Here is a 10,080-nt window from a genome sequence, read left to right as displayed (position 1 = left end):
TCCCCGCATACACACTACTCGGACTCCCTCCAGTCACTATCTGGCAGAGTAGAGGTAGCAAGATTATACACTAGCTGATCCGGAAGCCTCCTAGAGAGTTACCAATAGGTTCGGTCCGGTGTACTAACTAGCGGCCGGCCTGCGAAAACCGTTTTAGAGCTGTACCCTCGAAATGTAAGGAATATTGGATCTCGCCACAACGTTCATCATAACCTCAAAAGTCATCAATCATACTGCATGATGGAAGAGATAGGGAAGGGTTGACCGGAACTTAGCTCTAGAGACTAAACATGGGTTCCACCACTTCAAGCCTCCAATAAGCAAAGTGGTGGTATTTCACCGGTTGATGAGAGTCATCTACCACCTAGTACTGCCTGGTAACATAGAGGGGCGGCATTCCTCCATGTGGTGTGGGCGCCACACCTCGACCCCTGCTTACGTTGGTTCACACCTGGGTGGTCACCCACCATGTGCTTGTGCATGGAGGTTATACCCAGGATTACTAACAGTCCCACCATCGTGAAGGTGCAAGCAGAGGATTTGGTTGTCACAGACCGTCCGGACTTCGCCGAAATTGGGTCCACTTGACTTGAGTGTCACCCGAATATCAGTTCCATCAGCGTTTTAGACTCCCAGGTAGCAAGTACAGCTTGTCTGGCATATCTGAGAGAATGTCTGAGACAACCTCAAGGACCATCCTCTCTTAACTAAGGTTCATCGGCGTAAAAGACTCGCCTGGTGCAGAGAGCATGCCAGTTGGACGTTAGAAGACTAGAAGGTGTGCTGGTCGGATGAGTCACGTTATTTACTCCACACCGTGGATGGTCGTGTACGGATTTGGCGTCAACAACATGAGGCTCTTGATCTATCATGCAGGGTAGCAAAAGTGCAGACCGGTGGAGGCGGTTGTATGGTGTGGGGCATGTTTTACTGACAGGAACTTGGACCCCTGGTGCATGTGGAACAACGTATCAGTGGTCTCCACTATCGTTAACTGCTTGGTGACTGTGTACACCCTGCTATGTTACAATTTTTCCCGAAGGGCGTTGGTGTCTTCCAAGATGACAATGCGCCGAGCCACCGGGCACTTGTTGTGCAGGAATGGTTCGAGGAACACAGTTCTGACTTTCAGCATATCGATTGGCCTCCGAACTCCCGCGATATCGATCCCATAGAGCACGTGTAGGACACTATGGAAAGGTATATCAGATGTCTGGATACACCAATCACCTCCATACCTGCATTGCTGACCGCATTACACACAACTTGGTTGTCATTACCTCACGAACGCTTCCGACATCTTGTTGAATCAATGCCATGTCGGATAGCTGCTGTGGTGAGGGCAAAAGAGGACCTATGAAGTATTAGGTAGGTGGTCATAATTCAGTTATCACTCAGTGTATATATATATATATATATATACACTGTATATTCAAAATACCGATTAAGCCAACCCACCACCCAAGCCGTAGCTTATACATTGGTGTTTAAAGAAAGTGCATCACCTAGGACTTTCATATTTCTAACCCTTTTTCGCGATGACTAGCATCACAAATAGAAATATAAACAAAAGATATTTATTAATAGCTAAGGCAAAGCTAAGTAATATTTGACAGGTGCTCTCAAAATATTCCAAAATGAGCATTTGCAACCTTTATACAACGGTTTTGGTAAACACGACAATTATGGCTGAAATGTTATCAAAGCCCTCAATTTGCTTCAGTTTATCATTTTAAATGGAAAACAAAATGAAAAGTTCACCAGGTGCAAACTAATATTTAGTTATTAATATTAATATCTTTATTGCAGGCAGTGATTGGTTACATGATTGCCTGATGCAATAATATCCACAACAGCGACAATGCTAGGGGTTGCACCGCCCTTGTCCCTGATGACAGCAGCACACCATCGAGGCATCGACAAGATCAATTTTTTCTGAAGATAAACTGATAGTGCGTGGTTCCAAACATGAATTATGGCTTCCTCAGGTTCATGAAGGATTTTGGTTCCTTTCTGGAAACTGCAGATTCCACACGATGCCAACGGTTCTCTATAAGATTCGGGTCCGGGCTGTTTCCTGGCCAGCTGAGTTGTAATGACCGTTCTTCCAGCAATTTTTTCACCTGTAACCAGAGGTGTATTGCTAAAAAAAATAGCACCGGAACGCTCGTTCTCCAGAAGACTATATGATAACGCTACATCGACTGTACAGTAACTGAATCAGACTTCAGACTCACGGTTCATAGAACAACCAATTCCAGCGTTCAGCTCATGGCGAATCAAAATGCGGCGTTCGCTCACACCACAGTACAGTTTATCTTATTCGTTGGATCTCTTTATCTAGCACATTCTACTTTAGTAAGAAACGTTCAAATTTCATTGTGAAATTTATATTTTTGTTTATACATAAATTTTTAAAGAAATCTAGTAATTTTAAAGATTACTATTAATATATATTTTTTGTAGCAATGGGTAAAGTAGATTTCTCCTTCCCCTTTGATTATGCCATTGTTTAGGTGTATAAATTTAATGATTTTCTATTATGACATTTAGAAAAAAGTACCGGAACGTCGTTTCGGTGCGTTCCTGCCCGAATACACCACTGCCTGTAACAAATGTAAACACATTACTGTCGAACCTCTAATGCAGAAATGAAGCTAAAGTAACTACAAAAGTGCCTACTTACACTTTTCGACCGATGACAAGGAGCAGAGTCGTCCTGAAAGATGCAGTTACTTGGCAGGTTGAAATGGTCTCTAATGGTTGGCAGCAATTTGTCTTCCAATATAGCCAGGTATCCATTGGCATTTACGGAACCTTTTATAAACTGCAGATGACCTACTACGCGATACGAAATGTATCCCCATATCATTTGGCTGGTAGGGAATTTCACTGTAGACACCATACAGTCTGGATGGTATTCTTCACCACGTCTACAGAGAATCGTTTGTTTCCCATCAGAGCCATGCAGGTTGAATTTCTTCTCATCCCAGAGAAAATAACTGGCCTCCACTGCTGGGGGTACATCTGACATGCTCCTTACACTAAATTAATCAGGTCTTTTTCATTTTTTGTGTGAGGAGGGTCTTCTTCTTAGGACGACGGGCTACAAATCCATTTTTGAAGAGGCGTCTTCTGACTGTTACTGTACTTGCTACCACTTCTGTATGTTCTTCCCATTCTCTTTTCAGCTCAGACGAAGAAGCTTTACAGTTTTTAAGGGATAAGCACTTCAAAACGCGATCCTGTTTTGGCGTAGAGACTTGTTTGTGTCCGCTTCCTTTCCTTTTTTCCCATCAGCAGAACCAGTATTCTTGAGTTTGGAAAGAAGCCTGCTCACTGTCGACTGATTACAAGACACTCTATAAGCAATATGACGGGAAGAACATCCTTCCTCACGTAAAGCAACAATAGCACTCTTTCTTCGTGGCGTCAACTGCACATAATTCGCTATCCTGACACAAGCAAGGAATGACTGCAACTCTTGCAGAGCGTGCTTATATAGATGAAAGTAACAGCTGATGCAATGTTACGTCATCACCTACGCGTGTCAATTTTATCTGATGCAATCTGTAAGAAATATTGCCATATACTTATGCTATTCGGACGACAATTACAATTTTACTGGGTGATGCACTTTCTTTGAACCCAGTGTATGTGGTTTATGACTCAACTCAATTCTATCTTTAGATGTGTTTGAAAAATTTTAACAACTAAAAGAATTAAATTATATAGGAAATTAAATTCTTCTTTATTCATCCGGTATGTACATCTTAAAACGATTTTCATCTTCTAAGTCCTGCAGTAGATGATGGAATTCTCGTTTTTCTGTTGTCTTCAGTTTATGTCGTGTATTCATTGCTTGCTCTCTTTTGTTTTCTCGGCTATAAGAAAAGCACAAGCATTTTATAAATCTTCTTCAGATTAACCTTGGCAATTCATTTAGTTTCAGCTTTCCCCAATGAGAACAACACACATATATAACGTGTCTTCACCCTTATGCATATACGCTAACGTGCCTGAAAATAAAGATGGTTAGTGCACTCCACAAAATTTATGAACCATACTGTGATCAATTAATTAACTGGTTACATCATTTCATTTTCATTTTTTATTAACATACACTGAGTGATCACTGAATTATGACCACCTACCTAATACTTCGTAGGTCCTCCTTTTTGCCCTCAGTACAGCAGCTATCCGACGTGCCATTGATTCAACAAGATTTCGGAAGCGTTCTTGAGGTAATGCCAACCAAGCTGTGGGTAATGCGGTCAGCATGCAGGTATGGATGTGATTGGTGTATCCAGACGCCTGATATGCCTTTCCATAGTGTCCCACTAGTGCTCGATGGGATTGATATCGGCGGAAGTTCGGAGGCCAATCAGTATGCTGGAAGTCAGAACTGTGTTCCTCAAACCATTCTTTCACAACAAGTGCCCGATTGCTTGGTGCATTGTCATCTTGGAAGACACCATCGCCATTCGGGAAAAAGTGTTACATATCGGGGTGTACAGTCAGCAAGCAGTTGATGATAGCGTTGACCACTAATACGTTGTTCCACATGCACCAGGGGTTCAAGTTCCTACCAGTGAAACATGCCCCACACTATACAACCACCGGGCTGCACTTTTAATACCATACATGATGGATCAAAAGCCTCATGTTGTTGACGCCAAATCCGTACACGACCATCCACGGTGTGAAGTCAATAACGTGACTCATCCGACCAGCACACCTTCTTCCAGTCTTCTAACGTCCAACTTGCATGCTCTTTGCACCAGGCGAAGAACGGCGTCTTTTACGCCGACGAACCTTGGTTAGGAGAGGATGCCTTACGTTTTTACATGCTACTATTCAGTGTAGCAGCGGCACCCGGAACAGAGTCAACTCTGCCACTCATCGTACACTATTGTTTACCCTGTATGCTGTAGTTTGGCCAAATGGAAATCACGTGGTTTGTATGTGCCACCTTGTCTGCACGTGTAGCATAGTGGTATCGTCACCGTCCTCCCCACAACGGGTGGAAAAGGCTAGGGTTCGAATCCCATCGATGACGCTAGGAACTTGAATGGGCTTTTTTCACTCCATGGCTGAGTTAGTCGGTCTCAGCCGTAGATAGCAAGGTTTTACCCCCAGAAACTGGGATTTTTCGCGCAGCAAAACAGACAAATAGAACACATGCAATTAACAGACATAAGACACACAGCATAGCAGATGAATTTAATTATTCGGGTGGCCTAAATATAATAGTTTGGTTTGTATGTGCCACCTTAACTAGGCAGCAGCAAGCGGTACTCATCCTCAGTATGAGGCGCCTCCGTAGCCAGGTGGGAAGGAGCAGCAGTGCGCAGCACACGCTTCTTGATTAGACCGGGGTTCGAGCCCGTCACCACCAAATACGGAGGATGCGGAAAGGTCAAGGAATGACCACCGCATATCACGGAGCAATATGGCCTTAGTTGCTAATGCTCCTAAAAAAAAAAAAAAAAAAAAAAAACAAAAACAAAACAAATCCTCAGTATGAGGAGGTGGGCCTGTATTAACTTAATCGCCCAAAAAAAAGGGCAGATCCTGCATCCACCGAAGGCAGTGTTAAATCGGTGGGTGACATCAGATTTCTCTAGTTGCCCGTATTAGAGAGGAAAAAAGAAAGAAAGAAATAAGGCACTGAAGGCTTCTTGAATTTCAGTACTACACTGGCATGCAAAATTTAAGGACCAGTCAGGTTTTCATCTGTAGCTTTTCATAGTAGTGGCCTGGATAATGTAAAAGCATACCAAAAGAACCTCGTGAGGTACAGAAATGATTAAGGAAACAACACCGACACAATAACGGAAACAAAACGATATAGAGGGACTTTATTCAAAAATGGCAACAGAGCACTGGCTGCCATGATACAGATGCATCACTGCCATAGATGGAACAAAGGGAAGAGGTGGTCCACAGTAGGAGATATGGCTACCCCTAACGTCGGTGCAGGCTTTGCACCGCCTGTCTATACTTAGAACAATGTCGTTGATAAGTTTTTGTGGTAACATCGTCCATTCCTCTCTCAGCACCATCTTCAGCTGGTGAACATTTTCTGGTGGGTGTGGACGTGCCGCTAGGCATCTCCCCAGAGCGTCCCATGGGTCGATGGGATTTAGATCCACAGAACGGGCAGGCTAATCCATACGAACGATGTCCTCACTTTCCAAAAGCATATCAACAGCTGCAGTGCGATGGGGTGTGGCGTTATCATCCATAAACACGAACTCGGGGCCAATGAAACCTCGGAACAGATGCAGATGGGGAAGGATTACCTCAGTACAGTAGCGTGCACTTGTTACAGTACCGCTTTCCAGTATCTGAAGTTGTGTACGCCCATCCAAGATAACCCCTTCCCAGACGAGAACACCTCTACCGCCATATCCAGTAGTTTTCAACCAGGGTGCCGCGGCACCTTAGGTTGCCGCAACAACATTCCAGGGGTGCCACATAATTTGGGTTTCAGTTACTTAAACTTATTATTATTTTTTAATTTATATGTTTATTTCGTTTTAAAAAGGGTACAGCATCTTTTTAATTTTGTGGTGATCTCTAATTGATGATTACGTAGTACCTCTATATAAAGAATAAAATTATATGCTGTACATATATAATTTGTATTATGAAATGTAATTTTAATAATTATATTATTGTAATAAATATCATATAACATATACATACAGAGAGAAAATCAGATCTAACAGGCAGAAAATTGAGTAGGGGTGCCGCAAAATAAAATAAATTACTTAGGGGTGCCATTATTAAAAAAGTGTTGAAAAGCACTGGCCATATCGATCCCTTTCAATGATGTTTTCAGGGTGATACCATGTGCCAATCTCTCGCCAGATTAGCTGACGTCTAGAATCGTTGCTGAGACTGAATCTACTCTCACCAGTAAAGAGTACCTTAAGTAACGATTTTGTGGTTGTAACCTTTAGAAATAAAAAAAAAAAAAAAAAATTTCTGTTTATACCCCGGCACGACAACCAAGTCAGTGGAGTTTACAATAAATCGTCAATACAAATATTTATCGTATTTAGTAGACACAGGTTTGAACCTCGGTCCACTCAAGGAATGCATAAATAGTGTTGGTCCTTAAGTTTTGCACACCAGTGTACGAAGGATAATCCTGAAAGGCGAGCAGGATACGAGAAGAAAGCATCCATTCATAATGATGCGTCGTTGGAACTTATGGAAGTTGTCAGTAACTGGCTTCCAATGTTGAAAATGTCAATAGAAAACTGTTTAAAATAGTTGAAATTGGAGACATTTGCAATCAAAACTTTTAGTTGTCAGGTGAGAACTGTGGAAATTTTTCCAGTAGGGAATTTCTAAAGTCACAATAATGACAGTGGAAGACAATGTGCGCCCAGGCTTCTTGCTACTGACAAAGGCAAGTGTCGTTATTTTCTAAACCCAGCTGAACAAGTTCGATTTGATGAAACTGTGCCCAGTGATGAGAAAAGACGTGTAGATATTTGGACAGAACCAAGATGAAGTTCGCCGATCGGAAGCAAGCCGTACATTATCGATAAACCTGTATGTGATTTTGCCAGATGTTGATAAGTTCCAACCAGATACGTTTTTCTGCTTTATATCATTTAAAGAGTTTGCAGTAATATCAGCTGATTCAATCGGCAATGCATGCTTGAGATGTTAACAGAACGATCTATATATAATATATAAGATGAAGATCTAATGGCAATGTCCCACCTATTACTTGTAGGACATCAGTAGAAACTTTCCTGCAGGCATGTATCATTCTAAGCAGCATTGAGTGCTGAAAAGAGTACAGTTTTAACATGCTCAAACCACATAGGTGAACCATAAGCGACAATTGGAAGAAACACAGCTTTGTAGTAGAGCAAGAGCATCTTCCTGCCAAGACCCGAGTCAGATTTTGAAATTCTCACTCTAGCGATTGTTGATGTGTAGAGTAGAGTGAAGTCTAGTCAGTCATCTAAAACAACACCAAGATATTTCAAGTTACAGACATATGGTATTTGTTTGCCATCAATCTTAATACTAGGAGGGCAGGCCAGATTAAACTGATGGTTAAGTGACATCATGTTGGTTTTCGTGTGAGATATAGTAAGCTTGTTTTGTTTAGTCGAAGCATTTATGTCTAGGACTGTAGACGTTTTGGTTTCAAGCTGAGTTCTTGAACATCCAGAAATAATAAGAACCAAGTTGTCTGTGTAGGCAATTGGGAGAGTAAAGTCTAATTGTCTGATAAGCCATCTATTTAAAATAATGTTGCAAAACAGAAGTGCCTGGACAGATCCTTGAGGGAATCCATGTGAGAGAAACCTACTAATTGTCCAATTTTTGGATAAACCTGTCTCTGAAGGAATTCTGGATGACCTGATAAAGCTGCATTGAACACTTAACAGCACACATAGCTTCGAATATACTTTCCGACCACATGGAATCGAATGCACCATCAAAATCAATGAAGACAGTAATTAGAGTCCAAATTCTTAACACATTTCTTTAGTTTTAATAAAGCATCCTGAACATTTTCCCTTGATAAATCTGAATTGTTGAGTTGAAAATGATTTCTGATCATGAAATAAATCTGTAATTTTATGATAAAGCATTCACTCAAATGCTTACCTAAGTTTTGAAGGATGGAAATAGGACGGAAAGATTTTGGATGTGCAGGTGGCTTGCCTGGCTTTTTGATGAGCTCCACTAGGGCCATTTTCTGCAAATGTGGGAAAGACACCATTTAGCAGACATTTGTTAAACGTATTTAACAGAACATTAGGGAACAGTTCACTAAACTTCTTTATTACATATTCAATCAACTCCGGCTCAGGAAACTTAGATAACCTGAGTTTTTTCAGTGCTGCTTGCAAATTGCATAATGTAAAAAGGTCTGTTTCAAGGCTGGTAGAATATTCAGAATTAATTTTGGTAACAGATGATTGAAAGTGGTAAGTCACTGACAGGAAACAAGCCATCAAGAATACCACTGTCAGATCAAGTCAAAGTTTCCGAGTTATCGCATATTACAAATTTGTAACCAATTTATCTCTAGAGATTTTATATAGAAGACTCCACAGGTTAGAATTTCCAGTTGTGCCAAGAAAAGCTTGCCACATTAAAACCTTTTGATTATTGATTTCTTTATTAGGTTTCAGTGCACGATAATTCCTCTTTAGTCTGGTAACAATAGTCTCCGGCCAGGAGCGATAGCATTGAAACAGCCTTCTGGCACGACGTACTTTTTCTCAGGTCAGACAGGTGAGAAACCAGGGTACAGAAAATGATAGAATTTTCTGGTAACAATAGTCTCCGGCCAGGAGCGATAGCATTGAAACAGCCTTCTGGCACGACGTACTTTTTCTCAGGTCAGTCAGGTGAGAAACCAGGGTACAGAAAATGATAGAATTTTCTTCCTTCTAGTTGCTGCAGCAGTAGCACGGAGAAGGGCTGCCTGTACATGGAAAGCATACTAATTTGGATTCAGTCGATTCAGAGAGGCAAGAGTGTCCTCGTTGAAGGCTAATCGTAAAGAAGCGTGACCATTTTATAAATTTGATAGAGTGTCTACGAAGATCCTGTGGTGGTGGTGGATGAACATTTTGGTTTTTAGAGATGGTAAAGGAGATCACTCTATGTCACTACATGTGTGATCTTCATGGACTGTCCAGTTATATATGTATTTAACTCCTGATGTGGATGACGACAAGTCAATTATTTGATTCACCCAACCAGAGAAGAAAGTGCTCGGCTGGTGTGGTTTGTTTTAGATACATAGGTTATGAGAGGATAAAATCCTCCAAGAGCCATCCATGCAGGTTCGTCATATTGCTGTTCCAAAGAGGGGATCTGGCATTGGCATCTGTTGTTACAATAATTGGTGCAGAGCACAATTTGTCAAGAGCTACATCCAGATAATTCAGAGCCAGTTGGATATCATAAGGGGAAGGACAGTACAAGGAAGTTATATAAAAAGTATGGCTGACACATACACAAGTAGCATTCTGTGAAGAGGGAGTCTGTAACTGTGATATCAAGATTTGGGTTGAAAATTATGATTAC

At 41.4% G+C, this 10,080-nt stretch overlaps 1 protein-coding gene across 1 annotated transcript in view; it reads right to left on the bottom strand.

The window, feature by feature from the left end:
• Nucleotides 1-3,835: 3,835 nt before the first annotated feature.
• LOC150083758 (uncharacterized) overlaps nucleotides 3,836-10,080 on the bottom strand; it is a 999,111-nt gene continuing 992,866 nt past the window's right edge. The window contains exon 31 of the mRNA XM_090377461.1: nucleotides 3,836-3,884. The gene's annotated coding sequence lies outside the window, so the exon portion shown is untranslated. The remainder of the gene's footprint in view (nucleotides 3,885-10,080) is intronic.

Source organism: Mastigoproctus giganteus, chromosome 7 (assembly GCF_048544385.1).
Source record: "Mastigoproctus giganteus isolate SK-2022 chromosome 7, ASM4854438v1, whole genome shotgun sequence".
NCBI classification, from domain to species: domain Eukaryota; kingdom Metazoa; phylum Arthropoda; class Arachnida; order Uropygi; family Thelyphonidae; genus Mastigoproctus; species Mastigoproctus giganteus.
This window is presented reverse-complemented; position numbering and strand designations above follow the sequence as displayed.